General features: G+C 42.9%; 1 long non-coding RNA gene across 1 annotated transcript in view; it reads right to left on the reverse strand.

Annotated features, from left to right (window-relative positions):
- LOC136614277 (uncharacterized) overlaps positions 1–23,178 on the reverse strand; it is a 40,749-nt gene extending 17,571 nt beyond the window's left edge. Inside the window, exon 1 of the long non-coding RNA XR_010790951.1 lies at positions 23,062–23,178. This is a non-coding gene — a long non-coding RNA (uncharacterized lncRNA). The remainder of the gene's footprint in view (positions 1–23,061) is intronic.
- Positions 23,179–26,014: the final 2,836 nt, after the last annotated feature.

Raw genomic sequence — 26,014 nt, forward strand, 5'->3', positions numbered from 1 at the left:
ATGCTATATGGGGGGTTATTTAGTCTTTATATGGTGATATTAGAAGCTATATTGGGGTTATTTGGTCCCCATATGGTGATATTAGGAGATATGTGGGGGGTTATTTAGTCCTGATATGGTGATCTTGGATAGTATAGGGGGGTTATTTAGTCCCCATATAGAAGTTATACTGGGGGTTATTTAGTCTCCATATAGTGATATTAGAAGCTATACAGGGGTTATTTAGTGTCCATATGGTGATATTAGAAGCTATATGTGGGTTATTTAGTGTCCATATGGTGATATTAGAAGCTATATGGGGAGTTATTTAGTCCCCATATGGTAATATTAGATGCTATATGGGGGGTTATTTAGTCTCAATATAGCGATATTTAGGCCTAATCTAAATCTCTCACTTCCCAATGTCATAGAAATGTAAAATTTGGCATGAGCATTCATTACGTCATAAATAGGAAAAGCTAATAGGTCCCAACGCGATTAGTCAATTCTATGCGCAAAAGAATTAGCGCCCAAATTTTACGTACGGAATGTAATTTTCTCACTTTCCGGTGTCATAGAAACGTGAAATTTGGCATGAGCATTGATTACGTCATAAATAGGAAAAGCTAATGGGTCCCAACTCGATTATTCAATTCTATGCGCAAAAGAATTAGCGTCCAAATTTTACGTACGGAATGTAATTTTCTCTTTCCGGTGTCATAGAAACGTGAAATTTGGCACGAGAATTGATAATGTCATAAATAGAAGGAAAAGCTAATGAGTCGCAACTCGACCATTGAATTCTTAAAATTCTGCAAAAGAATTAGCGTCCAAATTTTGCGTACAGGATTTAATTCTCTCACTTCCCGATGTCGTAGAAACATGAAATTTGGCAAATGCATTGATTATGTCATAAGTAGGAAAAGTTAATGGGTCCCAACTCGATCGTTCAATTTTGTGCGCAAAAGAATTAACGTCCACGTTTTACGTACGAAATCTAATTCTCTGACTTCTTGGTGTAATAAAAACTTGAAATTTGGCACGGGCATTGATTGTGTCATAAATAGGAAAACCTAATGGGTCCCAACTCGATTATTCAATTCTAGCGCAAAAAAAATTAGCGTCCAAATTTTACGTACAGAATCTAAATCTCTCACCTCCCGATGTCAGAGAAACTTGAAATTTCTCATGAGCATTGATTATGTCATAAGTAGGAAAAGTTAATGGGTCCCAACTCGATCGTTCAATTTTGTGCGCAAAAGAATTAACGTCCACGTTTTACGTACGAAATCTAATTCTCTGACTTCTTGGTGTAATAGAAACTTGAAATTTGGCACGGGCATTGATTGTGTCATAAATATGAAAAATTAATGGGTCCCAACTTGATTATTCAATTCTAAGCGCAAAAGAATTAGCATCCAAATTTTACGTACGGAATCTAATTCTCTCACTTCCCGTTGTCGTAGAAACATGAAATTTGCCATGAACATTGATTATGTCATAAATAGGAAAAGGTAGTGGGTCCCAACTCGATTATTTAATTCTAGCGCAAAAGAATTTTCGTCGAAATTTTACGTATATAATCTAAATCTCTCACTTCCCAATGTCATAGAAACATGAAATTTGCCATAAGCATTGAATATGTCATAAATAGGAAAAGTTAATGGGTCCTACCTAGAGCTGAGCGAACGTACTCGGTAAAGCACTACTCGTCCGAGTAATGTGCTTTATCCGAGTACCTCCCCGCTCGTCCTGAAAGATTTCGGGGAGCGCTGCGGAGCGGGGAGCTGCAGGGGAGAGCGGGGAGGAGCGGAGGGGAGATCTCTCTCCCCTTCTCTCCCACCCGCTCTCCCCTGCTCCCCGCCGCAACTCACCTGTCAGCAGCGGCGCTCCCCGAATCTTTCAGGACGAGCGGGGAGGTACTCGGATAAAGCACATTACTCGGACGAGTAGTGCTTTACCGAGTACGTTTGCTCATCTCTAGTCCCAACTCGATAATTCAAATCTATGCGCAAAAGAATTAGCATTCAAATTTTACTTACGGAATCTAATTCTCTCACTTCCCAATGTCATAGAAACATGAAATTTTCCATGAGCATTGTTTATGTCATAAATAGGAAAAGGTAATGGGTCCCAACTTGATTATTTAATTCTAGCACAAAAGAATTAGCGTCCAAATTTTACGTATGGAATCTAATTTTCTCACTTCCTGATGTCATTTTATATAAAGGAAACGTCGTATGGTTACCTACCGTGGTGTTTCCTGGGTAACGCAGAGAGCTATGCAAAATGGTGAACATATGTTTTTCCTCGGTATCTCTAAAGTAACCACGACTTCATAAGATTTTCCGTGTGAACACCAGATAAACACCAGTACAAAATTAACTCGGGCGAAGCCGGGTATATGAGCTAGTCTTTATATATAAAGGAAACGTCGCATGGTTACCTCCCCGTGGTGTTTCCTGGGTAACGCAAAGAACCATGCAAAATGGTGAACATATTTTTTTCCCAGTATTTCTAAAGTAACCACGACTTCGTAAGATTTTCCGTGTGAACACCAGATAAACACTAGTCCTAAATTAACTTGGCGAAGCCGGGTATATCAGCTAGTCTATATATATAAAGACGAAAGTCTTCACTGACTTGACTCACTCACTGACTGACTGACTCGCCAAAAATTCTCCAACTTCCCGATATCGTAGAAACATGAAGTTTAGTAAGAGCATAGATTATGTCCAAAATAGGAAAAGTAAATCAGTTCCAACTCGATTTAATTCTAGCGCAAAAGAATTAGCATCAAAGTTTTACGTACATAATCTAAATCTCTCACTTCCCAATGTCTTAGAAACTTAAAATTTGGCACGAGCATTGATTATGTCATAAATAGGAAACGTTAATGGGTCCCAACTCGATTGATCAATTCTAGCGCAAAAGAACTAGCGTCCAAATTTTACGTACGGAATCTAATTCTCCAACTTCCCAATGTCAAATTTGAAATTTTGCACAAGTATTGATTATGTCATAAATAGGAAAAGCTAATGGGTCCCAACTCGATTATTCAATTGTAAGCACAAAAGAATTAGCGTCCAAATTTTTCGTACAAAATCTAATTCTCTCACTTCCTGATGTCATAGAAGCGCAAAATTTTGCACGGGCATTGATTATATCATGAATAGGAAAAGCTAATGAGTCCCAACTCGATTATTCAATTCTAAGCGCAAAAGAATTAGCGTCCAAATTTTACGTACAAAATCTAATTCTCTCACTTCCTGATGTCATAGAAACGCAAAATTTTGCACGGGCATTGATTATATCATGAATAGGAAAAGCTAATGGGTCCCAACTCGATTATTCAATTCTAAGCACAAAACAATTAGCGGCCAAATTTTACATACAGAATCTAATTCTCTCACTTCCCAGTGTCATAGAAACTTGAAATTTGGCACAGGCGTTGATTATGTCATAAATTGGAAAAGTTAATGGGTCCCAACTCAATTATTCAATTCTATGTGCAAAAGAATTAGCGTCCAAATTTTATGTACATAATCTAATTCTCTCACTTCCTGATGTCATCTATATATTTAAAGCTGAAAGCCCTCACTGACACTCACTGACTGACTGACTCACTGACTGACTCGCCAAAAGTTCTCCAACTTCCCAATGTCGTAGAAACATGATATTTGGCGCAAGCATAGATTTATCTCCAAAATAGGAAAAGAAATTGGGTCCCAACTCGATTATTCAATTCTAGCGCAAAAGAATTGGCGTCAAAATTTTACGTACATAATCTAAATCTCTCACTTCCCAAAGTCATAGAAACGTGAAATTTGGCACGAGCATTGATTATGTCAAAAATAGGAAAAGCTAATAGGTCCCAACTCCATTATTCAATTCTAGCGCAAAAGAGTTGGCGTCGAAATTTTACGTGCGGAATGTAATGTTTTCACTTTCTGGTGTCATAGAAACGTGAAATTTGGCACGAGCATTGATTATGTCATAAATAGGAAAAGCTAATGGGTCCCAACTCAATTATTCAACTCTATGCGCAAAAGAATAAGCGTCCAAATTTTACGTACGGAATGTAATTTTTTCACTTTCCGGTGTCATGAAACGTGAAATTTGGCACGAGCAATGATTATGTCATAAATATGAAAAGTTCATAGGTCCCAACTCGATTATTCAATTCTAGCGCAAAAGAATTGGCGTCCAAATTTTACGTGCGGAATGTAATTGTCTCACTTTCCGGTGTCATAGAAACGGGAAATTTGGCATGAGCATTGATTATGTCATAAATAGGAAAAGCTAATGGGTCCCAACTCCATTATTCAATTCTATGCGCAAAAGAATTAGCGTCCAAATTTTACGTGCGGAAGGTAATTTTCTCACTTTCCGGTGTCATAGAAACATGAAATTTGGCACAAGCATTGATTGTGTCATAAATATGAAAAGTTAATGGGTCCCAACTGGATTATTCAATTCTAAGCGCAAAAGAATTAGAGTCCAAATTGTATGTATGTAATCTAATTCTCTCACTTCCTGATGTCATTTTATATAAAGGAAGCGTCGCATGGTTACCTCCACGTGGTGTTTTCTGGGTAACGCAGAGAACTATGCAAAATGGTGAACATATCTTTTTCCTCAGTATCTCTAAAGTAACCACGACCTCATAAGATTTTCAATGTGAACACCACATAAACACCAGTACCAAATTAACTCGGGCGAAGCCGGGTATATCAGCTAGTTTTATATAAAGGAAACGTCGCATGGTTGCCTCCACGTGGTTTTTCCTGGGTAACGCAAAGAACCATGCAAAATGGTGAACATATTTTTTTCCCGGTATCTCTAAAGTAACCCCGACTTCATAAGATTTTCCGTGTGAACACCAGATAAACACCAGTACCAACTCGGGCGAAGCCGGGTATATCATCAAGTCTATCTATCTATCTATCTCTCCTATCTATCTATCTATCTATCTATCTATCTATCTATCTATCTATCTATCTCTCCTATCTATCTATCTCCTATTTATCTATCTTTTTATCTATCTCATATCTATCTATATATCTATATCTATCTCATATCTATCTATATATCTATATCTATCTCATATCTATCTATATATCTATATCTATCTCATATCTATCTATATATCTATATCTATCTCATATCTCTCTCTCTCTCTCCTATCTTTCTCTCTCCTATCTTTCTATCTATCTCTGAATCTCTCTCATATTTATCTATTTATTTATCTATCTATCGCATATCTATCCATCTATGTATCTATCTATCCCTCTCTCTTAGGCCTCATGCCCACTTGCACGCACGGTGCTGAATCTCGCAGTGAAATCCGTGCATGCCCGCGGACGTAGAGAGGGAAAATACATTACACTTACCTCTCCGGACGCTGCGGGGCTCTCCTCTGTGCAGGACGGATCTTCTTTTTTTCCTGTCGGCGGACGTGCTCAGCACGCCGGCAGCGTGCCGCGTGCATGCGCACCAATTTTTAAAAAAATCTTCCGCGTCTCTGTGGCACAGCACAAAAACAGCTTGCTGCTGTGCCGCGGATACGAACAGCTTCCATAGTCCTCAATAGAAGCCGCGGGAGCCGTTCGTGCGGCAGATCCGCAGGAAAATGGAGCATGCTGCGATTTCTTTCTGTGCGTGTGACCCGCACGTCGGGAAAAAATCACATCTGCATGCTTTTAGCTGCCCTACCGATGCTAATGCATCCCTATGGGCAGCAAGACGCACCAATCTCCCGATTTTTATTTTTATAAATAAAATCCGCAGGTTGACATTGGCCCTCAGGCATAGGTACCGGGTGAGGGGAAAAAGGGCCCGAGCTAAACTTTTGCACCCGGGCCCCTGAGCCTTTAGTTACGCCCCCGGTGTCCGTATTTATTGTCAGCGAATTATTATATCTGTTATCTGCAAAATAGTATGAGTATATGCAGGTGGTATATGCTTGGCTACTTACCATTTCCAAGCATGTTAAGCACTTTGACATACTAATCATATATGAGGTTAGCTCGCTGTGAGGCAGATTGTGCTTTACCATGATAGGTCATCTCTGCATAATCTCTCAAGGATTATCTATAGCTTGCTGTGAGGTAGACTGCGCTGTAAATCATCACTGCATAATCTATTTAGGATTATCTATATAAATGCCTACAACATTACGGGGTATCTTTAGGTTTGACATATGATTGTAAGGGTATTGGATATCCTTGATGCCATCTGAGTTATCCTGGCCCCTATAATCTGGGTAACTGAGAGGCCCTGTTATTAAAAGATATAGGAACCTTTGGACTCCGAGTGGTGGTGTCTAAATAAAAACAGTAGGTCATTTAATAAGGTCTCCCTAGCTCATAAGTAAAAGGTCTCCTGTATCTACATACAATCTTGTACAGTGGACCTACCGTATTAATAAAAGCACAGTTATATACATATGGAAGACATATGATTAGTAATCCTTGACTAGTTGCACTCTAGATCTAGATATCACTTTCTATTATTATTGAGTTTGTATACTCAAATAGAAAAGAACAATAGAGCTGGCCAGATAGTTATCTGAACTAGATGTCAGGGTGAAGAATTCAGAGATTAAGCTGACTCTAAGACGCTGTATGATTCAAGTGGAGTCCCTTTAGGAGCTATTATTATGGCTCAAATGAGTACCAATATCTGACGAAGGTGAATGGTCTAACCATTTGATAGGATATATGCGAGATTGGGTCTAACAGAGGGACCATCTCTCTAAGTCCACATAGATACTTTGGGCCTCCTTAGTAAAGCAATTATTGAGTGATGAATTATTAATAGTATTGTGAGGATTAGTGACGATTGATCACTTTATATTTACACATAACTTCTCCGAATTTTAATATATTTAATAAACGTTATATTTTATGTTAGTTTTTCATTCCCTTCAGTGGTTTATCCTGACGTGGCTCATTATTGCGGGGTTTATCCACGTGTAGCTCACTATGGGGTGGGTTTGTCGAGGTGTAGTTTGCCATGGGGTGGGTTTATCGAGGTGTAGCTCACTATGGCATGGGTTTATCAAGGTGTAGCTCGCTATGGGGTAGATTTATCGAGCTGTAGCTTGCTATGGTGCGGGCTGATCGAGGTGTAGCTCACTATAGCGTGGGTTTTTCGAGGTGTAGCTCGCTATGGCGTGGGTTTTTCGAGGTGTAGCTCGCTATGGGGTGGATTTGGCGAGGTGTAGCTTGCTATGGGGTGGGTTGTCTAGGTATAGTTTGCTATGGCTGGGGTTTGTCGAGGTGTAGCTCACTATGGGGTGGGTTTATTGAGGTGTAGCTCGCTATAGGGTGGATTTATCGAGCTGTAGCTTGCTATGGCGTGGGTTGGTTGAGGTGTAGCTCGCTATGGGGTGGGTTTGTCGAGGTGTAGCTCACTATGGGGTGGATTTATCGAGCTGTAGCTTGCTATGGTGTGGGCTTATCGAGGTGTAGCTCACCATGGTGTGGGTTTTTCGAGGTGTAGCTCGCTATGGGGTGGGTTTATCGAGGTGTAGCTCACTATGGGGTGGGCTTATCGAGGTGTAGCTCGCTATAGGGTGGGTTTGTCAAGGTGTGGCTCGCTATGGGGTGGGTTTGTTTAGGTGTAGCTCACTATGGGGTGGGTTTATCTAGGTGTAGTTCCCTATGGGGTGGGTTTATCTAGGTGTAGTTCCCTATGGGGTGGGTTTTTCGAGGTGTAGCTCACTATGGCATGGGTTTTTCGAGGTGTAGCTCGCTATGGGGTGGGTTTGTCGAGGTATAGTTTGCTATGGAGTGGGTTTATCATAGTGTAGCTCGCTATGGGGTGGGTTTGTCGAGGTGTAGCTCGCTATGGGGTGGGTTTGTCAAGGTGTATCTCACTATGGGGTGAGTTTATTGAGGTGTAGTTCGCTATGGGGTGGGTTTATTGAGGTGTTGCTCGCTATGGGATAGGTTTATCGAGGTATTGCTCGCTATGGCGTGGGTTTATCGAGGTGTAGCTCACTATGGGGTGAGTTTACCGAGGTGTAGATCGCTATAGGGTGGGTTTATCGAAGTGTAGCTTGCTATGAGGTGGGTTTGCCGAGGCACGGCTCACTATAGGGTGGGTTTATCGAGGTGTAGTTTGCTATGGGTTGGGTTTATCAAGGTGAAGAAGTGATCAAAACCGCTTGTCGGTTGAAATGTGTTTTCTGTGCTATGTGATCTCCCATCAACAAAAAAAATAAAGCATCTTTTCTAAGCAGAGCTGACACTGTGATGTTTTATGTCTACAATTGCTGTTCAGGACGGCTGTGTCCAATGCTCCGTACGTATATGCACTTATGACTCTGGACTTTCCTGTTATAGAGGAGTTGAGCTGAACACTTCTTATCTTTTTACATTTTATCAAGATCTAGTCCGCTATGGGGTGGGTTCATCGAGGTGTAGCTCGCTATGAGGTGTCTTTATCGAGGTGTAGCTTGCTATGGGGTGGGTTTGTCGAGGTGTAGCTTGCTATGGGGTGGGTATGTTGAGGTGTAGCTTGCTATGGGGTGGGTATGTCGAGGTGTAGCTTGCTATGGGGTAGGTTTGTTGAGGTGTAGTTTGCTATGGGGTAGGTTTGTTGAGGTGTAGTTTGCTATAGGGCGGCTTCATTGAGGTGTAGCTCGCTATGGGGTGGGCTTATCGAGGTGTAGCTCGCTATGGGGTGGGCTTATCGAGGTGTAGCTCGCTATGGGGTGGGCTTATCGAGGTGTAGCTCGCTATGGGGTGGGCTTATCGAGGTGTAGCTCGCTATGGGGTGGGCTTATCGAGGTGTAGCTCGCTATGGGGTGGGCTTATCGAGGTGTAGCTTGCTATGGGGTGGGTTTATCTAGGTGTAGTTCCCTATGGGGTGGGTTTATCGAGGAGTAGCTTAAAATGGGGTGGGTTTGTCTAGGTGTAGTTTGCTATGGCGACTGTTTGTTGAGGTGTAGCTCACTATAGGGTGGGTTTTTCGAGGTGTAGCTCGCTATGGCGTGAGTTTGTCGAGGTGTAGTTTGCCATGGGGTGTGTTTATCGAGCTGTAGCTCACCATGGTGTGGGTTTATCGAGGTGTAGCTCACCATTGCGTGGGTATTTTTGAGGTGTAGCTCGCTATGGGGTGGATTTATCGAGCTGTAGCTTGCTATGGTGTCGGCTTATCGAGGTGTAGCTCACTAGGGCGTGGGTTTTTCGAGGTGTAGCTTGCTATGGGGTGGGTTTGTCTAGGTGTAGTTTGCTATGGCGGGGGTTTGTCGAGCTGTAGCTGTAGTGAGTTTATTGAGGTGTTCACTATGGTGTGGGCTTAGCGAGGTGTAGCTTACTATGGGGTGAGTTTATCGAGATGTAAATTGCTATAGGGTGGGTTTATCGAGGTGTAGCTCGCTATGGGCTGTGTTTGTCGAGGTGTAGTTTGCTATGGGGTGGGTTTTTCGAGGTGTAGCTGTAGTGAGTTTATTGAGGTGTTGCTCGCTATGGGGTGGGATTATCGAGCTTTTGCTCGCTATGGGGTGGGTTTATCGAGGTGTAGCTTGCTATGAGGTGGGTTGCCGAGGCACGGCTCACTATGGGGTGGGTTTATAGAGGTGTAGTTTGCTATGAGGTGGGTTTATCGAGGTGAAGATGTGATCAAGACCGCTTGTCGGTAGAAATGTGTTTTCTGTGCTATGTGATGTCCCGTCTACAAAAAAAATAAAGCATTTTTGTAAGCAGAGCGGACACTTTGTCATGTTTGATGTCTACAATTGCTGTTCAGGACGGCTGTGTCTAATGCACCGTACGTATATGCACGTATGACTCTGGACTTTCCTGTCATAGAGGAGGTGAGCTGAACACTTCTTATCTTTTTACATTTTATCAAGATGTAGTCCGCTATGGGGTGCTTTTTTTCGAGGTGTAGCTCGCCATAGGGTGGGTTTGTCGAGGTGTAGCTTGCTATGGGGTGGGTTTGTCGAGGTGTAGCTTGCTATGGTGTGGGCTTATCAAGGTGTAGCTCACTATGGCATGGGGTTTTTGAGGTGTAGCTCGCTATGGCGGGGGTTTGTCGAGGTGTAGCTGTAGTGAGTTTATTGAGGTGTAGTTCGCTATGGGGTGGGTTTATTGAGGTGTTGCACACTATGGGGTGGGTTTATCGAGGTGTTGCTCGCTATGGGGTGTGTTTATCGAGCTGTTGCTCGCTATGGGGTGGGTTTATCGAGGTGTTGCTCGCTATGGGGTGGGTTTTTCGAGGTGTAGCTCACTATGGGGTGAGTTTATCGAGGTGTAGATCAATATAGGGTGGGTTTATCAAGGTGTAGCTTGCTATGAGATGGGTTTGCCGAGGTGTAGTTTGCTATGGAGTGGGTTTATCAAAGTGTAGCTCGCTATGGGGTGGGTTTGTCGAGGTGTAGCTTGCTATGGTGTGGGCTTATCGAGGTGTAGCTCACTATGGCATGGTTTTTTTGAGGTGTAGCTCGCTATGGCGGACGTTTGTCGAGGTGTAGCTGTAGTGGGTTTATTGAGGTGTTGCACACTATGGGGTGGGTTTTATCAAGGTGTTGCTCGCTATGGGGTGGGTTTATCGAGGTGTTGCTCGCTATGGGGTGGGTTTATCGAGGCGTTGCTCGCTATGGGGTGGGTTTTTCGAGGTGTAGCTCACTATGGGGTGAGTTTATCGAGGTGTAGATCAATATAGGGTGGGTTTATCAAAGTGTAGCTCTCTATGGGGTGGGTTTGTTGAGGTGTAGCTAGCTATGGGGTGGGTTTGTCGAGGTGTAGTTCGCTATGGGTGGGTTTATTAAGGTGTAGCACGCTATGGGGTGGATTTATCGAGCTGTAGCTTGCTATGGTGTGGGTTTATCGAGGTGTAGCTCACTATGGCATGGGTTTGTCGAGGTGTAGCTCGATATGGAGTGGGTTTGTCAAGGTGTAGTTTGCTATGGCAGGGGTTTGTCGAGGTGTAGCTGTACTATGTTTATTGAGGTGTAGCTAGCTATGGGGTGGGTTAATTGAGGTGTTGCTCGCTATGGGGTGAGTTTATCGAGGTGTTGCTCGCTATGGGGTTGGTTTATCGAGGTGTAGCTCGCTATGGGGTGAGTTTATTGAGGTGTAAATCGATATAGGGTGGGTGTATCGAGGTGTAGCTCGCTATGGGGTGGGTTTGTCAAGGTGTAGTTTGCTATGGCGAGGGTTTGTCGAGGTGTAGCTGTAGTGAGTTTATTGAGGTGTAGTTCGCTATGGCGTGGGTTTATTGAGGTGTTGCTCGCTATGGGGTGTGTTTATCGAGGTGTTGCTCGCTATGGGGTGGGTTTATCGAGGTGTAGCTCACTATGTGGTGACTTTATCGAGGTGTAAATCGCTATAGGATGGGTGTATCGAGGTGTAGCTCGCTATGGGGTGGGTTTATCGAGGTGTAGTTCGCTATGGGGTGGGTTTATCAAGGTGTAGTTTGCTATGAGAGGGTATTCCATGGGGGGGGGGTATTGTGGGGTTTGTACGGTCATGGCTCACCAAGAATTGTGATTGCCAGAATAAACATTTTTTCCTTTATAGTCACTGAAGGAACATGTCACAAAGAGAAGAACATCAGTCTGAGGGATTACTAGTATCAATATTACCACCAAGCAGTATTAATGAAATGTGCTCTGTGGCGGTAATACGTAACGCATGTCTCTCAGCAGTCTGGGATCCTGTGGGACAGTCCTGGATTTTGGGGGTTCTCCTGCCATCCCAGGAGGAATGTCAAATGTCCCATCAGTGGAGAGGAAAATTGGTGACTGAAAGAACAGTGATGACATCAGCATCATGTGACACAAAGGGGCGGAGCTTTATATGAAAGTTAGGGATATTTTGTTTTCTGTAGGGCAAGAGCTGAGACCCCGTGAACTTCTGGAAGTTGTAGTTCTCTTTTCTCAAACCCACCTCACTGTAATATCATTTAATAGCCCATAAAACAGCCTGGACATTCCGGGAGTTGTAGTTCTTATATTCCCTTAATGTAATTTCCTCTGACTTCACAAAATGGCTTAAAATGCTGTGAGCTGTAGTTTTCTTTTTGTTCCAGGGTGTAACTTTTAGGGGGGAGAAGGGAGGGGGGGATGTAATTGAGGTCTTTGCCTGAAGACAGCTAAGATTTCTTTGCCCTAAATCACTAAGCACCACATTAACCCTTCCCTATGTAGTGTATAGAAGTTGTACTCTCCATAAAAGATTGAGTTGCTTAATCAATGAACTTGTCACTTACCCTTAACACCATGGCCTATTTTGGGCATAAGGACATAATGATTTTTGAGGGATTTCATCTACACTTTTCAAAAGGCCTAGCATTTTTTTATTTTTCAGTCAAAATGGCCGTATGAGGACTTGTTTTTTATGTGGCAAACTGTCATTTGTTTTGATGCCATTTTTGGGTACATTGACTATATTGTAAAAGTTTTATTATTTTTTTTTTACAACATTAATCAAGCAGCATAAATGACATAATACATATTTTCTGCAGGTCGGTGCGCTTACAATACCAAATTTTTTTTTTTTAGGTTTTTCCACTTCTTCACAAAAAAACCCACCTTTTTTTGCACTGTTGCAAAAAACTTTTTCATGGACAGAGCTCCAGGTGTAGTTTGCTATAGGGTGCGTTTATCGAGGTGTAGCTCTCTATGGAGGTGGGTTTATTGAAGTGTAGTTTGCTATGGGGGTGGGTTTATCGTGGTGTAGTTTTTCAATGAGGGTGGGTTTATTGAGGCATAGTTTGCTATGGGGTGGGTTTGTCAAGGTGTAGTTTGCTATGGGGTGGGTTTATCGACGTGTAGCTGTCTATGGGGTAGGTTTATCGACATGTAGCTCTCTATGGGGGTGGGTTTATTGAGGTGTAGCTCACTATGGGGGTGGGCTTATTGAGGTGTAGCTCACTATGGGGGTAGGTTTGTCGAGGTGTAGCTCACTATAGGGTGGGGTTGTCGAGGTGTAGCTCACTATGGGGTGGGGTTATCGAGGTGTAGCTCACTATGTGGTGGGGTTGTCGAGGTGTAGCTCGCTATGGGATGGGTTTATTGAGATGTGGTTCGCTATTGGGTTGGTTTATAGAGGTGAATTTTCCTATGAGGTGGGTTTATTGAGGTGTAGTTTGCTATTAGGTGGATTTATCGAGGTGGTACAATGTAACGATGCTATCAGCTCGATACAGCTGCACCTTGATGTCAGCTCACACCCGGCAGAAATACGCCGCTCCCCTGATGCATTGGTTTACAATTCGTCAGTACACATGGGCGTATTTTGGCCAGGCACTTTTACGCCGGTCGTGCTTGCATAGACTCCTATGGGAGCCTATGACAGCTGCCGGATAAGAGAGGTGGCAGGAAGTTTAGCAGCATGACTGCTAAACTCCGCCCCCATCCCACCCCTCCCATTACTGGCTCCAACAAGGGGAGGAGAGGGGGTGGGAGCTTAGCACAGTAGCTCCCACCCCGTCCCACTGAGAAAGTACAGGCTCATGAAATGGAAGAATCTGTCTCAAAATGGCCGCTAGATACAAAATGGAGCATTATAAGATGTAAATAAACTTGTGTGTAGTGAAACAATAATTCAAGCAGAAATAGCTTTAGAGCATGAGATTCGGTGCAATATCTAATGATTTGTCTCTGTTCTTTTTCATGAGAACCAAGTCTGGACGCAGTTATCAGAATAAGCCCTCCCACACCTCCATTCGGAGACTTGGACAAAGGAACTGACTGTACTACAGCCACCTGAATCACAAAGTGGATACAAGGGAGGACCAGGGAGGACGAGATAACGCTGGGAGAAACAGACACTTGAGAACATTATATTCTCACTACGCTGATTGCTGAACAATGCATGATTCTTAATGTTTTTCTAACCCAATGAGATTAACCCCGTGACTAATGACGTATTCCTTTCCTGTATTAGAACTATACCAAAGTGAATAAACTTTCAGTGTATGCGCCTTACGCAGAGTGGGCTGTATACTTGCCGCGGCTCAACTCTACGTATCTGTGGGAACTGATAACTATCTTTGTATAGTTTTTGGCCTCCTTGATGCATCCAGGTACGAACTAATTTGGACCTCAAGACTTGAAAGGTTACGTGGCCGCGCAGCGGTCCTTAACAGTTGGCGTAGTCGGCAGGATTTACCGATTGACTCTTGTGTCACTCATCGGACCACGACATCGGACTGGGAGGACATATATCCACTGTGCCAAACCAGAGGACTGATCAACCTCACACACAGCCCGGTAAGTGTCATATTTATTATATGATGTCTTCCGTTGGTCTGTTTGGCTCAGTTGATTGACAGATTCCCATGTCAGTCGGATGTTTGATGTTTGGTATTATAGTTGTCATCGGTAAAGAAGTTTACCTCAGGTCTTGAGTGGTCTATGACACCAGGGGACAGAATGTTTTAGGACGTTATAAATTGTATTATCGAGCATACTTCTCAGGGACTTCAGATCCCGGTTGAGAGACGGCTTCGAGAGTTTAGCCTATCGAGCATACTTCTCAGGGACTTCAGATCCCGGTTGAGAGACGGCTTCGAGGTTTAGTTTATTGAGCATATTTCTCAGGGAGTGATTGAGCAAACGGCATCAGACGTGACAATTGTGATTACGTGATTGAGCATACGGCTTCGGACTCCCGGTTGAGAGACGGTTCAGAGTTTAGTTTCGGAACATGTTTAAATTAAGGTACCTAACAGTGGTCTTTTTGATCCTGTCCATCAGGTGTCATGTAGAGGTGGTAAGGAGTATGTGAAGAAAGTCAAGAAGTTATGTGAAACTGTTGGTATAGTCATTGAGCAAAAGGCTCACGCACTTAGAGATATTCTTCCCAATGTGTCATTGAGCATAGGGCTAGGCATACCCAGTTGGTAGTATGTAGAGTCAATAAGTGATGTAAAGTTGAAGTAAGAAAGTTGCAGTTTCAAGATGGCGATTATTCATATGCTTTGCGTTGAAGACAAAGGAAGGCAGCTCTTCTTCACCATCTGAGGACACCGCCCCGGCCGTGTCATGGATGATGTTTTTCTCCCCTTTGCCCTGCCCCTAGATGGCCGTGTTGTTATTGGGGCCAATACCAGTCGGTATATCTTGATACTTGTCTAGTATGTAGTATTCCTGGAACCTCCCGTCACCATCGCCCAGTCAGGCCACACCTTGGGTGGTCATTTCAGTGCCAGCCATAGCCCAGCGGCCATTTTAGCATCTGCTGTAGCAATACCTTCAGTTACCGCTCAGACGTCATCTTAGCTCCGCAGCAGAAATGAGCTGGCTTCTGACCTCCCATCTATGTATGTTTTTACCTGGCATACCAATTCTTTGCACTGCAATGATGAGTGCCTTACCTAAATTTTGCATAGAAACATTCAAATCCCCTCATCCCGCCTGCAAACAGCCTTCTCCCGCTTATCTGTTCTGCAGTCTGTGTTTAGCACCTCCTTTCCAAGTAGGTTTGTGCTTAAAATTGCCCACAAATGTAGTTGCCGCAAGGAGGAACCCGGGGGTGAGTTCAGGTAGAATCTGTGAACTATGTGACAATTTGTATGTCTTAATGTCCTAACATTGTCATTGCTGTACGTGTTGTCCATTTCTCATAAGTCAGATACTGCTGAGAAGAAAGGTCGCTAGGATCGCAGACGGCAGTAGAAAAGCTTACAGAAGGAAGGAGAGGGTCAATACGTGATAATATATATATATATATATATATATATATATATATATATATATATATATATATAGGAATAGATAGAGGGTTAATGCTTGATTTGTGTAAAGCTCTGTTCCCCCTCGTCACCCCCCCCCCCCTTCAGAGTTTAATGAGATTGAGGTGAAAGCCTTGACTTCGCAGAGAAGGAATGTGTGCTTCTCAAGGCCAAAGATTAGAGCGAAGAACCCTGGACAGTAGTTATGTTTGCTTGAATAGAATAGAACCCATAATGAATCCAGTGAATCCTACTGTCTTAAAAATAGGAAAGGTAATTCTAAGGTATAGTTTTGCTGTTCTTTGTGTAAATGTCAGTTCTGTGATTGGTTGGACGTGTGTGTAATTGCTAAATGTGTGTTCCTTTTATGGAAAATATTAGTGATGAAGTGGTTGTTGTGGAATCTGGTGTACATCTCTAGTGTTACAAACAGTTAAAGTTTGACTGATTCCAGGGAGAGGTGTTAGTGATTGAATGCATTTGTATGCAAGATGAGGACAGTTGCACCATACACGTTACGTCCTGTGTGAACTCTTACTAACATTTGAATGAGAGAGACAGACTTGACCACATGAATGGATAAGAGTTAATGACCCGTGTTCAGACTCATGAATGTAAGATGTGTGATGCAGATATTGACTGGGGATAGAAGTGTTCTTTCTCCCTCTGCATGGGACTTTACTTGTCTGTGATGTGAATGGGACGACTGTGGAGTTTGAATGAAAGTGTGAAGAAAGACGCGATCAGCCAGTATCGAAGGGGTGGAGCTGGATGATGTAAAAGTACGTAATGTTTCATCCCTCTTGTTCACAAAGGAGGGGGTGAGAATCTTGAGCAGCTTGTAAAAGTTTTTTGTTTCCTCAAATTTGATGAGACATTGCAGGCAGGATCACATTAATAATGAATTTGCTTGAAGAATATCACATTCCAAATATTAATGTGTTTGTAGATTATTCTGCCCTGTTGTAATTCATGTCTCTGTTATTGGAACTGATATCTTACAAGCCTTATCTGCATCCATCAAATTCTCACCGGATGGATCGGTACAGGTTGAGACCTCAGGTCCCAGTTCAGAAGAGTTTTGTAAACTAACTGTTCTCTTGGTGGATCCGGCTCATGTGTTTCTCCTGACAGTCGCTAAAGAAACTTAGTTTTCCGCAGGTCCTGACAAATAGTAGGCCACTTCCAAGACAGAATTAGGGAAATTGAATGTACCCCCTATGATGGTAAATCTGAAGCCAGGATACACACCCCTGGGTCAAACAGTATCCCCTTAGTTTCCCACAAGAAAAATACTGATGGGGGAACAAGTGGAAAACTTGGTTCCGATGGGGAATTTGCGCAAGATACGTTCTCCAGCAAAAAAAACCCCTCTTTTTCCCGTCCAGAAAAGACGCTGAAGGGTCAGCCAGACACCTACCGCATGTAGGTGCTGTGTGCTGATGAGGTGTCAGTCAGACACCTACCGCATGTAGGTGCTGTGCGCTGATAATTTGAAAGCCTGCCAACAAGCCACAATTTCACTGTTAATTTTTCTTGCAGAAAATGACTGTAAAGCCTCTAAAGACAAACTCCAATTCTGCAAAACAAAGGTTGTTCTCCTGGGTCATTGCTTAGCCCAAGGAACTGGACATCTGACAGAGGAACAAAAGGCTGCTATCCAGGCCATACCTGTACCTACATCTGTTGCCAAACTCCGCACCTTTCTGGGCCTTGTTTCATACTGCCGCCCATGGATCCATTCGGTTTCCTCTCTTATGCAACCACTCTATGACTGTCTTTCAATCATTCTTTTCTCTCTCACCCCTGAAGCAGCTCTCTAGTCTTGGGTATTCCCAACTACACTTTACCCTTTACTCTTTTCTGTACTGAACTTTCTAGCCATGTGACGGCAGTGTTGACACAAAAGCACGGAGGACAACCACGGCCACTTGGATACTACTCCATGAGGCTGGATCCAGTGGCTCGAGGAGCTCCCTCATGTGTTTGTGCGGTGGCAGCAGTACAGGCAATGGTTGACAAATCTTCTGAGTTGGTATTGGACTACACCCCCCCTTAGTGGTCCTCACCCCTCATGACATCCGGAGCATATTCACGCAGGTGCAACCCAAGCACTTATTTCTGGCCTGTCAGATCCGGCTACAATGTGCTCTTTTCATTCTTTTCAATGTTGCTACTACTTTGAACCCGGCTACTCTTTTTCCAATTGAGTATCCTAGTTCAAAGGGGGGGGGGGGGAGGAGAAGACATAGGTGATTTAGGTATTGCAGGTAAGCTATTTTTAAATTTTTTGCAACAAGATTCTGATCTATTTGAAATAGAATATCAGCATGATTGTCTAGCAGTGATGCAACAAGAAAATTTTAGTTTTAAGAGGTTACTGAAGCCCCTGTTAACAATGCATATTTTGAGTTGTTTTTTATAGATGGTCCCAGGGTGAGGATGGATGACTCTACACTGGATATGCAGTGGTCACACAACAAGATGTCCTAAAAGCAGAAGCTTACACTGATTCCCGGTATGCATTTGGCATAGCTCATGATTACGGCCCAACATGGAAGGCCAGACAGTTTTTTACCTCAGCAGGACAGCCAATTAAGAATGGTGCAGCGGTGCAGAGTCTCTTGGAAGCCCTACTTCTACCTGACAAAGTGGAGAGCTCACACCAATTCGTACATCAGAGAAGCAAGAGGCAACGCCATCACAGACCACACAGCAAAGGCAGCGGCCCTCAAGCCGTGGAAGAAAAGAAGAAAAGAAGAATTTGACAAAAACTTTGGACATTGAAAAAAACTTTGGGCTTTGATATGCTAAAGACTTTACAGTTACAAGCCAGCAAGGAAGGAAAAGACAAATGGACTTAATATGGGAGCAGCAGAAACAGGACGGTGTATGGCGAACAGTCAACAGAATTTGCCTACCACAGTCCCTGTGCCCCATGATGGCCCAGCTGATGCCCGGAAAGATGCACCTCTCAAAGTAGCAATGATGTCGACGCTTGAACGAGGACAGGTGGCTCCTGGGTTTTCTGTAGCTGTTGCATCATTTGTCCAATTTTGCATGATCTTTGCCTTAAGCAACATGGCAGAAGTAAATTTGCCACATAACACTTGCCTAGACCACTCTACCTATCTCAGGGATTGCAAATTGGCTACACTCAGCTCCCAGTTGTTGGGAAGTATGAATATATGCTTGTTGTTGTTGATGTCTTTTCAGGTTGGAGACCTACCCTGTTACTAAAGTAAATAAGCAGGTAACCGCACAGAAGCTCATGAATGAGGTAATCCGCACATACGGGGTACCGGAAGTGATTGAGTCAAACAAAGGTACACACTTCACAGGTGAAATAATGGAATACATCATGTCTGCTTTGGGTATATTTCAGGCTTTTCACACACCCTACCATCCACGGAGTAGTGGGAAAGTAGATCCATGGGCAATGAAGGAAACGGGCAAATCTTGAATTGAGTGTCTTCCATTAGTTTTTATTTTTCTCCGGAGGATACATGCCACAGTATCCAAGTTTGGGAAATGATTCTCTTGTTAATTTTGTCATAGGTCTCTCCAAGGAATTGTCAATAACACATTCTGTAGTTTCTGCTTCTCTCTCAGGTCCTACAGACGAGTGTCACAATCTAAAACCAGGTGACAGGGTCTATGTGAAAAAGTTTGAGAAAAAAGCCCAGTTTGAAGGTCCCTACCAGATGTTGTTCACCACCCCAACTGCAGTCAAGCTCGAAAGAAAGTCCACTTGGATCCACACCTCGCACTGCAAAAAAGGCCCAGGGTCCTGGAGCACAGAACTCATGATCCTGCATATCCTTTACAGGCTATGGGCAGGGTTGGGGACCTGGGCGGAAGTGGCTGTCACAGTGACATTGTGGTACAATTCCTTTAACACACACACAAGTAGCCACATACACCTTTGACTACTGTACACTAGCCCCTGTTTCAGCGACCAGAACAAATTAATACAATCAATAAGACTACACAGAGGGTGAGAATCCAACACCGCATCATGCTAAGAGAGAAATTGACGATCCAGGTGGCAGGTTTGATCCACGTGTGTGTGTGTGTGTGTGTATGTGTGTATATATATATATATATATATATATATATATATATATATATATATATATATATATATGCAATAGGAGTGCCAAGGGGGGTGCCAGATGAGTTTAAAGCCAGGGATCAAGTTAAGGCCGGATTTGAGTCCCTGTTTGGAATAGTAACCATCAATAAGAATGTTGATATATATTACAACCAACAAAGGTTCGTGAACTATACAAGAGATGCACTTCAAGGGCTTGCTGATCAATTAGGCCCCACAGCCACCATGACTTTCCAGAACCGATTGGCTCTGGATATGATGCTAGCCGAGAAAGGTGGTGTTTGTAAAATGATTGGTGAAACTTGCTGTACGAATATTCCAGATAATACAGGCCCCACAGGTAAAGTGACTATCGCAATAAAGAAATTGGCCACATTGTCAGAAGAGCTGAAACGTAATTCTGGGATAACTAACCCCTGGGATGAGTGGTTTGCATGGACCGGACAATGTAAACAGTTCTTGATGCAGATAGGAATAGGGATTCTGGTTACACATATCATACTCCTGCTACTTTCTGTCTGTATTGTGCCCTGCATAAAACGCTCCTGTGCTAAGCTTACAGATCAAATGGTACCTGTCGCCCCCATATACGTAGATGTAGAGACCCCAGGCAATGGCTATATGCCTATAATACAACAGAGCGATTTGTCTCCTTATGGATCTGTCTCAGCAGAAGTAGGGGTGACCACTCTAGTTTCCCAGCCATTAGAATAGAGTAGCATGTGTGTTGTAGTTCCCTTCTGTGTCTATTAGGTCTTCGCATTTAGTTAGTTAGGATTAGTTGTCAGGGAAGGGATTAGCCCTTGGACAGCTGACCAACAATGATAGGTAGGGCATAGACCATAAACTAGAGATAGGGAAATCAAACCTTACCCCGTCCTGTAGAAGTTATAAAGTATCGTTTATTTTGAGACAGTTTCTAGGGGGGATTGAGAAAGTGCAGGCTCATAAAATGGAAGAATCTGTCTCAAAATGGCCGCTAGATACAAAATGGAGCATTATAAGATGTAAATAAGCTTGTGTGTAGTGAAACAATAATTCAAGCAGAAATAGCTTTAGAGCATGAGATTCGGTGCAATATCTAATGATTTGTCTCTGTTCTTTTTCATGAGAACCAAGTCTGGACGCAGTTGTTATCAGAAGAAGCCCTCCCACACCTCCATTCGGAGACTTGGACAAAGGAACTGACTGTACTACAGCCACCTGAATCACAAAGTGGATACAAGGGAGGACCAGGGAGGACGAGATAACGCTGGGAGAAACAGACACTTGAGAACATTACAGATATATTCTCACTAAGCTGATTGCTGAACAATGCATGATTCTTAATGTTTTTCTAACCCAATGAGATTAACCCCGTGACTAATGACATGTTCCTTTCCTGTATTAGAACTATACCAAAGTGAATAAACTTTCAGTGTACGCGCCTTAAGCAGAGTGGGCTGTATACTTGCCGCGGCTCAACTCTACGTATCTGTGGGAACTGATAACTATCTTTGTTTAGTTTTTGGCCTCCTTGATGCATCCAGGTACGAACTAATTTGGACCTCAAGACTTGAAAGGTTACGTGGCCGCGCAGCGGTCCTTAACACCACCTCCTCTCCTTGCCGAGAGATGATGAGGGGGAGGGGAAGAGGAGACACAGTTCAGTAGAGCTAAACTGTCTCCCCCCGCCCAACGCCATTGTGGCCTCGGCATATATGTGCCGGGCCGTCTGAACGGGCGCACAAATGTTAGATTTGTGCGCCTGCTCACGTGTTTTTACGTCGTCTGTTGGCGACCGTAAAAACACTGATGCCCTTGTGAATCCTGCTTTATTGTGCGCTTTGGGATATGAAAAAAATAGGCATTTTGCCTCAGGTTCTTAGTTGTTTTTTCTTTACGCTTTTATGCAGGATAAACAGTGTGTTCAATTTATTGTACGAGTTGTTAGGGATATGATGATACCAATTATGTTGCCTTTTATTTTTTTTTATATCAATAGGCGAAAGACTGCAAAAAAAGGTTGTGTTTTTTTGTAATCTCTTTTTACCCTTTTTATATCCCTATGGGGGACTTGTACCACAGTAGCTATAATAGAGGACTTGTGAAATGACTAGAATGTTGGCAGAGTGTTTATACTAGGGACTGGGGGGAGGGGGAGGGTGGAGCGCAAAAAGAGCAATAAGGGGGAAAATAATGTAGGCAGTGACCTGGGACCAAGTAATAGGAATGGGGGTCGAACAGGGTGTGGGGTTAGTACAGTCAGAACTGACAGAACAATGAACAGGACCATAAGTAGCACGATGAATATAAAGAATAACAATAACCATATAAATTTTATGGCAGCAAATGCAAGAAGTCGGATCAGTAAAGTGGGTGAGCTTTAAGTGAGAATCTCTGAAGAGAATTACGACATAGTAGGAATAACGGAAACATGGCCTGATAAGTGCAATTGGGCGGTGAATTTACAGGGTTACAATTTCTTCAGAAGAGTCCATGGGAACCATAGAAGATATAGGTGTAGAAGATGAACACATGGACTCTCAGGCTGCTATGACAGAAAATACACTTCCACCCATAAACCCTTGTAAGTATTCTATTCTCTAAAATTCCTTTAATAAACTCACTAACTCTTTATACTCTCTTACGGGATGGTGTGCGGGACTCTTCTCACTTTCTTTATTCTAAAACTGCACTCTCACTTAAACCACCTACTTTTATAACCTTACTCCCCTTAATTAACATTTCCCCCTCTCCACCAATCCCTGTCTACCACTATTTTCATCCCCTTCTTTAAACGTAACTGCTCCATTAACCATTCTATCTACTCCTGAGCCCTAGCCTCCCTGTTAGTTAGAGCATCTCCTCAGGGTCCCCAATCCGTCCCTGTACTTACTTACTCTTACCACTGCTCAGCAGTGAACACTATTTTATTTTACTTGCTCTTTGTGTTTTGAACTACTAAACAAAACCTTTACAGTCGTGTCATGTATGATAGATCCAGTCTGTATCCCAGAAGTCAGAGTGTTAGCCATAGCTAGAACATAGGTCATCAAGTGTCCCCGGGCACTGTTCTGGGGCATAGCGGCACCCTGTGCCTTTCTTGACAGAAACAGCACAAGTTTTTCAAAGGTGGACGGGGTGTCATTTTGTTGTTTGTCTCAGCACATTAGGTGTGAAATCCATGTCCGAAATATGGTGTCAAATTTAACAATTCAAGGCCCGTGTGAATGAGACATTATACTGAATATATGGAGGAGAAACCAAGACAGCAGCTGGTAACAGGTACTCACCGGACCGACACATTCCCGACCTCTTACTTTTGGTCCACATGAAGAGGATATCCTGGGAAATTCTCTCTTGTAGCAACACCCGCTATTACATTCAGCACTAGAATAACATGCATTTCCATCATTCTAAATATAAAACAGAGGAAAGAAAAGTTTTAGGAATCCATTTATAAGGTTTCACATGTCACATAAAGCAGTGCGCTTTCTAAAAACTGTTGATGTCTTAGGAACATGTGAAAAGTTTTGATCGCTGGGGGTGCAGATGCTGAAACCCCACTGATTGCTAGAATGAAGCAGCTAAAGCCTCATCCCAGCGCTGTCACTGCTGGTTCGCTGAGGATGGGCCTTAGTCTTTATATTGAGCCCGTCTTCAGCCAGATAGCAGGGACAGCACTGATGAGCGCTTTAGCTGACTTGTTCTAGTAATGGGTTGGGGTCTAGGCACTCAGACCCCCAGTGATCAAAACTTTTGACAAGTCCATATGTAATGACAAAACTTTTTGAAATCACATTTAAGGCCCATTCACACCTGCATTTAGGGCTTCCGTCACAATTCTGTTTCTCTTTCATTTTTGGAGAAGAAAAGTGAAATAAAAATGGAAATAATCATTTCCATTTTTTTCTTCAATGATTTTATTGGGTTTTTCAAATAAAAGGAAATCAAACAGAAACCTCTGTTTACTTCCATTTCGTTGGGTTCACATTTTTTTTTAAATTAATAAATAGCGCTGCAGACGGCACTACTTGTTCTTGTGGAAAAAAAGAAACCTAATGAAAAAGAAGCAAAAAGAAAGCTTTCCGTTTGCTTTCCGTTTTGTGAAAACCCATTGAAATCAAAGGGGCAAAAATTGCCAAACTATTGGCTTTCTACTTGGAGCAGAGGGGACGGGAGTGTTGGTGCTGTGCGGCTGCCTTGCAGTGCTGGGGATCTACGTTTTAATTAGCAGTGCCGACCACCGGGCCACCACCATCTCCACTGCTGTTTCAGGAACATTTTGAAGGCCAATTAGAGAACCTGATTTTTGCTGCCATTGATTTTAATGGAAGTTGGAGGAGGGAGTCTCAATTGACAATTATTTTTTTTAAATCTTGTCAGTCGGTCACTGCAAAACCAATTACAGTCCAACCTCTAGTTTAATTGGTAATCCATCTGAAAGCAATCAGCCAAACTTGAAACCAATTAAACTCGAGGTAATTATTTCCATAGGAATCAGTGTAAATCCAATTATTCATTCTAGACATTCCAGAAAACCACACCAAACCACATTTAATACAGAATAAATATGGTTTTTAATACCAAAGAAAGCAGCCTAATGTAGAGCTGTGTGTTATCTGTGGTGTTATATAGGACTGCAGGTCACATCTAATGCATTATCTGTCCCAAGGACTGCAGGTAGAATTAATATTCACATTTCAGGTGCCCTTGGGGTCCCCACCGCTGCTTTCGGAGCTTCGGACCGGCTGCCGGGCGCTTGTCAAGCCGGCAAAGCATTTATTGCTAGTGACGGGGATTGAATTCCCCGCCTCCCAGCAAGAGATTGCTCTAATTGGCTGAATCAGCTGAGTGACAGCCCTCTCAGCCAGTCGGCAAAACTAGAGGCAAAATTCTGGCTTGAAAAATCAGTGAAACTAGAAACTAGCAAAACTAGAAGACAACGAAATTAGAGACTTGACCATATTTCAATTGGTCAACACTAATTCTAACCTTTTAGTGCAGAGTCAGATCTCAGATATAGAGTTTGTACAGATCTTTTTGATTTTTCATTTGTGTTTTGACCCCGCATTCCAAGAGCTGTAATTTTTCTTATTTTTCCATCAATGTAGCCATACGTGATGATTTATTTTTGATTTGGCAGGGGAAGGAGGGGAGTCTGTTGGATTTCATTGACTGTCTTAATCAAAATAATTACAACGTCAAATTAACAAGTTGACATCGTTATTCACGTGTCGACTTTCTTGATGTAGTGGTGGAGAGAAATTAGTAAAATGTTTTACAGAGATGTTCACCGCAAGCCCTCGTCCGTCAATTCCCTGTTACATGCTAAATCTTCACATATTCCATCTACTGTTAGGGCTGTCCCAGCTGGACAGTTCCTGAGGATGAGGCAAATGATCAAGCAACTCGAAATTTGAGTCTCAATCAAGAGACCCAGCAAATAGATTTAAATAATGGGGATATAGTCCAAAAGATATACGAAAGGGTTATTGGAGAGCTAAAAGTACCCCTAGATTTGAGCTGCTCTACCCTAATAAGGAACCAAAACTGTCTGCGAACTGCATTCGTTTTATTTCAACGTGTAATGACAAATGGTCTGCAATGCGATTGGCACTGCAGGAACACTGGCGCATTTTGCGCTCTGACCCAATTCTTGCACAGGTCTTACCGATGAGGTCTACATTGAAGGCTAAACGTGGTAGAAATCTGCGTGATATTTTGGTTCATAGCCACTGTATCTCAAAACCGAGAAACCCTTTTACTTCAAAACCCCCTTCGGTGGGCTTTTTCCCATTGCGAAGGTTGTGTCTCATGTAGGAACATCTTACACACTTCACAATTTCAATTGGCCAATGGTACAAGATAGTTTATAATATCTGCTCTAGTACTACCAATGTCCTCTATCAAGTGACTTGTCCATGCAACAAAATGTACATAGGTCTCACTTCAAGCGAACTTAAAACAAGAATGAGGGAGCGTGTGCGGGACATTGCTTCAGCGAAAAAGTGCAATGATGTGAATCTTTTAAAAACTATACCGCAGCATTTATGGAATTACATGGCTGTGATCCAGATGGACTTCAGGTGCGCGGAATTGATACGGTTAGTTGTGGCATCAGTGGGGGGACATCAAGAGATTGTTGGCACTGAGGGAATGGTTTTGGATAGTTCCTTTGGATACCATGTTCCATAAGGGACTGAATGAGTCCCTTTCCTTTTCATCGTTCCTATAGCTCCATAT

This window comes from Eleutherodactylus coqui, chromosome 1, assembly GCF_035609145.1.
Source record: "Eleutherodactylus coqui strain aEleCoq1 chromosome 1, aEleCoq1.hap1, whole genome shotgun sequence".
NCBI lineage: Eukaryota > Metazoa > Chordata > Amphibia > Anura > Eleutherodactylidae > Eleutherodactylus > Eleutherodactylus coqui.